Source organism: Mauremys mutica, unplaced genomic scaffold (genome assembly GCF_020497125.1).
Source record: "Mauremys mutica isolate MM-2020 ecotype Southern unplaced genomic scaffold, ASM2049712v1 Super-Scaffold_100324, whole genome shotgun sequence".
NCBI lineage: Eukaryota > Metazoa > Chordata > Testudines > Geoemydidae > Mauremys > Mauremys mutica.
Window position 1 is genome coordinate 394,865 of NW_025423314.1, and position 6,000 is coordinate 400,864.

Genomic DNA, 6,000 nt, shown 5'->3' on the forward strand with positions numbered 1-6,000 from the left:
CCTCTAACCCTCAAGCTGGGCTGGCCCTTCTCACACTGATTTGCTGGAGATTCAGCCAGCCTCTCCAGGGCCTGTTATCACCCAACAGGACAGCAGGTGACGCCATACACCCAACTAAGCTACCTGAGCCGCTCAAGGACAGATAGATGACAACAGCCAATTTCTCAACTCCCCAACCTTGCACACTTGCTGTAGGATACATTCAGAATTATACCATCTTATAGTGCACAGTGATCTCTGTAATGTCAGCTCATTAATATAGGCCCCTTCCCCTCGATCTGGGACAGATGTGCACAGCGAGCTTGTGCTAACCAAGCTGAGATTTTCCCCAGACACTTCACTCAAAGTACGCTGGTTAAGATCAAGCATAAAACAAGTTTATTAACTGCAGAAAGGTAGATTAATTGATTATAAGTGATAACAAACAGATCAAAGCAGATTATTTAGAAAATACCGAAACTCAAACTAAGCCTAACATACTATCTGGATAGAATTTGAATTAGCTGTTTCTCACCCTGACTAATTGATACAAGCAGTCCACCAAGTTTCCATACACAAGCTAGAAAACCCTTTCCCCTGGGACTAGCACATCCCCCAGTTCAGTTTTTGTTTCTCAGGTGTTTCCAGGAGTTCTCTTGTGTGGGGAATGAGACCAAGAGATGATGTCACACCCCACCTTATGTAGCTTTTCTATATGGCGTGACCCCTTTGTTCCAAACTCAGTTCCCAGTCCAGTTTGTGGAAAAATACAGGTACTAAAATGGAGTTTAGTGTCATGTGGTCTGGTCACAGGCCCTGCTGCATCATAGTATCCATGACTAATAGGCTGGCTGAAACATTCACAGGAAGGCTAAGCCCTTCCAAAGTCCATTGTCTTTGTTGATGAGCCATCAGCACTGTCTGGCTTCTTCATTTTTCTACCTGAAAGGCTCGTTGTGAGTGTTACCCAGAGTAAGCACATTTGAAATACAGATACAGAGTCAATATCCATAACTTAAGATACGAACATGATATGTGCACACAAATAGGACAATCATATTCAGCAAATCATAACTTTTCCAGTGACACCACACATGATGAATCTTGTACAAAATACATCATAATTATGTCCTAATCATATTATAACCATACCACTATGATGAATATGGGGGTGTAGTGTCAGATAGGGCCTAATTTCAAGGCACAGGTGTTGGGAATGGAACTTCCCCTCTTTGTGGAACAGGAAATAACCCTCCCGCCAGGGCTGGGACAACTTCCCAGACTCCCAGTGATGGAGCCTGAATCTACTGGCACTTCATTAATTACCACCAACCCCAATCGTTGTGGCAACTGCAAACTTTATCAGTGATGATTTTATACTCTCTTCTAGCTCATGGATAAGAATGTTAAATAGCACAGGGCCAAGAACCAGTCCCTGCGGGAACCTGCTAGAAAGAAATCCACTCGACCACAGTTCCCCATTTACTATCACAGTTTTTAATCTATTTAATGTATGCCATGTTTATTTTGTATCATTCTAGTTTTTTTAGTAAAAATATTGTGCTGATCAAGTCATATCTTTACAGAAGTTTAGGTATATTACATCAATACTATTAGCTGCAACCAAACTTTTGATCTCCTCCGGTAAGGATATCCCGTTAGTTTAATAGGCTCTATTTTCTCTAAACCTTTGTTAATGGGCACTAATCATATTACCCTTCTTTGATTCTTTATTAATGAATGAAATCCAGTATTGGCTGCACCATTCTCTTGATGAGTATGGATGTCAGACTTCAGGTCTTTTAGAAAGTCTTGGATACAAGTTATCCGGACCCGCTGATTTAAACATGTCTGATTTTTAATAGCTGCTGTTTAATGTCCTCATGACTTCTTGTTGGAATGGAAAGAGTGTCGTTGTCAACATCTTATGATATGAGTACATCATCTGTTTTTCTCCAAATCCAGGAGAGAAATATTTATTGAGGACTTTTACCTCTTCTGCATTATTTTTGATAATTCTGCCATTTCTATCTAGTAAAGTTTGCACTTAATATACTTTTAAAAACTTCCTTCTTATTGTCATTGATTGGTCATTGATTTCTGATAGCTTTCTTTATCAATTTTCTACAATTCTATCTTTCTAACTTCTGTTCTTTACTATTGACTTCTCCTTTCTTCCATATATTTTATTTGGAGAGTGTTGGGATTCCTACCAGGGAGACACCAGTAGGGTCCAGAGACAGCCCCATCTCCTATATCAAGCTCTGGCTAGTAGGTATGTGATAAATGTGAAGACCCTGCCTCCATCTGTCAGCTGGGAGACACAAAGGTTCTCTCTTTCTACCCTCAGATGCCGCCTGGCTGTTCTAGGTAAGGTGGGGTGGGGCTCTGTTAACATGTGCCTCCCGGAGCTTCCATTTACCTGGTGCAGCTGTTCCGTGAATAGTGGGGTTGTGAGTGGGGCAGCAGGTACTGAGTGTTGGACTCTTGCTCTTTCAGGGGCCGGTGACCTTCAAGGAGGTGACTGTGCATTTCACCAGGGAGGAATGGGCTCTGCTGGACCCCACTCAGAGAGCCCTCTACAGGGATGTCATGCAGGAGAACTATGAGACTGTGACCTCGCTGGGTAAGGGTTCCTGTCCCTTCGGTTCTTGGAAGGGGAAATGAAGAGAGAAGGTTCATGCCACCCCCACAGCACCATCTGTACTCTAACGTCTACTCTGTCCTGTTGCAGCATCCAGGGCCGGCTCCAAGCACCAGCCTACCAAGCACGTGCTTGGGGCGGCACCTTGGGAGGGGGCGGCGATCGGGGTTTGTTTTTGTTGTTTTTGGTTTGGCTAGGTGGTGCTGGGGGGGGGGCGGGGACTTGGGCGGTGTGACGCGGCGCTGGGGGGGGCGGGGACTTGAGTGGTGCGACGCGGCGCTGTGGGGGCGGGGACTTGGGCGGCACGACGCGGCGCTGGGGGGTGCGATGCAGCACTGGGGGGTGGGGTCTTGGGCGATGCGATGTGCCGCTGGGGAGGCAGGGACTTGGGGGACGTGACGCAGCGCTGGGGGGTGGGGACTTGGGCGGCGCGACGCTCAGGGAGGGGTCGGGCGGCGCTCGCGGGCGCAGGGCGGCGCTCCTTTTTTTTTGCTCGGGGCGACAAAACTGTTAGAGCCGGGCCTGGCAGCATCACCCCAATATGCCAGTGACACACACACACTACCAGAGACCCTCCCCTGCTGCAGAACACTTTGGGAACAGAGCACAGGAGCCGTATTGCAGTGTCAAATATCTCCTGTTTGCTCAAGTAAAACTGGAGGTTAGGTCCAGCATAACGAACAGAAGCTTCCTACCCCCGGCCTTCTCTCAAACCCTGAGCCTTCTCTACCCAAACCAGAATGTGCAAGCGACTGGAGTCAGAGCTCCCGGTCCAGGGTTACTTATCACACAGACACTCGGTGCGTCCCTAAATGCTGGCTGGGAGTATCCAGACAGGGGAGCTCCAGCAGCAGAACACTGAATCTCACCCAGGATTACAGATGACACAACTCCTCACTGCTCTGGATTGCACCCCAGCATGTGAAAATGGCCTAGGTTGGTAGTGACATTTCTTGAGACATGCAGTGTCTTGCTCCCATATAACCAGGTGTAATAACAATAACAGGAAAGGCTGAATATGGAAAACTGATTGTTCAGCTTGCTTTTGACCTGCATCATATTTTGCAATATATTCCAAATAAGGAAATTAACGTGCAACATATGTGTCATTGTTTGGGGTTTTAAGCTTTAAAAGGCTTGTGTGATTTTTAGCTCAGGGGGACAGTATTCCAATAGCTGTCGCCCCCTGCGCACTTTTAACCAAGAAAAGAGCCTCAGGCTGAGCTGATTCAAAATCAATCGTGTGGTCATTTTCCACAACAAGTTCAAGTGGTCCCTGTGATGGAATGTAAATGTCTTCTTCCCACCTTCCCCCTGCAGGAGAATGGCTGTTTGACCAGCTGTTTGCCTTGCTGTCTCTGAGGAACTGCTCTGCGGGTGTTCCCCAGAATTGTAACTTTTTCAGTAATCTCATAGAGTAAAATCTCATAACTTTACATAAAGTGTTACTACACATTTAACAGGAGGATAATATTCAGTAGGTTATGCGTTTTCAAATGATACCTCACAAGCCATACTGTGTACAAAATTGATCATAATTTTCTAGAAGAGTGAACACAGGGGTATAGACTGACAGAGTGTGTGTGTGTGTGTTCCCAGCAGATATGTGGGTATTTCAGTCCCTCATAAGCACAGTGTTCGGCATCTTCAAGGACCTGGGGAACTGGTCCTGGGAATTCACTGGTTTACCAAGTGTGACACTGTATGGAATTGTGAGACACTTTGGTATTAATAATAAAATAATAATTTAATCTGATAAAATTGCAATGAATCATGCTAGATATGCCATGTAAGGTGTCAGTGAAAATGTTATGATTTGCCAAGTATGATAATGTTGTTTCTATATTTGTATCACCTTTGTATTGTGAATTATAGATATGTAGGGTATATCTGTATTTCCAGACTTGTGCAGTGTTTCTGGGTGACACCCCCAGACATATTGGCATCAACACTGCCTAGCCTGTTTGATGGCCCTTTCAGGGTCATCATCTGTACAATGAGCCCATGGAAAGGACCAAGGGGATACACCTATTGAGTCAGCAAAACATGCCGGGATATGCCTGTGTAATGAGAACTCCAAGGCTTTTCCATGCCACGTGCTGTGAAGCTTGTGTTTGGGACACAGGAAGTACAGGCCACATGGCAAAAGGAATATAAAGGGCAGCTGCATCATCTCCATTTGTCTTCAATCCCCCTTCCTACCTCTGGAGCACCTTCTCTACAAACTGAACCCTGGAACAAAGGACTGAATGACCCATCCAAGCTATGGATGCGTTCCAGACGGACTTTCAAGCCAGCAACTCACCAATACTGCTAAGAACCTGATATATCCATTTTGGAATGTATCTGACTGCTTTCCCATTTAACTTCTTTCTGTCTTTCTTTCGTTTAAACCTTTAGTTTAGATGCTAAAGGATTGGCTGGAAGGATGGAATTTTGGGTAATATCCAAACCTATACTGACCAGGTGATGTGGCTGACCCTTTGGGGTCAGAAGAACACTTTGTTTATGTGAGCAGAGTTTTTAAATAACCTCTCACTGTACTGGACCTAGTTGCTGATTGGGAGTCAGAGAACAGGGATGGAATAAAGGGGGCCGTGTGATTTCTTTTTTCAGCTTCTCGATTACCCGTGTGGGGGATCAGAAGCACAGTTGGTGACTGGTCGGTGAGTTTAACTTCAGTGTTAACCAGCAGTTTTGGGAGCATCTGCTCTCCCTTTTTCAGCCTGCCCTAACTTTGGCATTTTCAGTGAGAACTGCCCCTGGCCCACCAGGTCACACTAAGCCCTGACGTTAAATTAATAGAATGTTTTTTATGACCAAGTCTTATGAAATCAACTGAACTCCTTTGTTCTTCTTCGAGTGATTGCTCCAATGCATTCCAGTTAGGTGTGCGCGCCGCGCGTGCACGGCTCTTCGGAAGATTTTTACCCTAGCAACTCCGGCGGGCCGGCTGGGCGCCCCCTGGAGTGGCGCCGCTATAGCGCTGAATAAATACCCCAGCCGGCCCGTCCGCTCCTCAGTTCCTTCTTCCCGCCCGTGACGGCAGTCGGAACTGTGGAGTGCTCAGTAGTCCTCCACATCCCTAGCTCTCTCTACTTAATTTTGTATATAGTTCTTTACTGTTATAGTTAGTTTTAGTGGTTAGTTAGTTTAGATAAGGATAGGGGGAGTACTTTCTCCCTCCCCCTCCCCGGTGCGGGCTCATGCCCAAGGCACCGGGTTTTAAGCCCTGTGCAGCGTGCCAGAGGCCTATGCCAGTGGGTGACCCTCACGGCTCCTGCCTCCGTTGCCTGGGCGAGGCACACCGTACAGATAAGTGTGCCATTTGTTCGGCTTTTAAGCCGCGGACGCGTAAAGACAGAGACAGTCGCCTC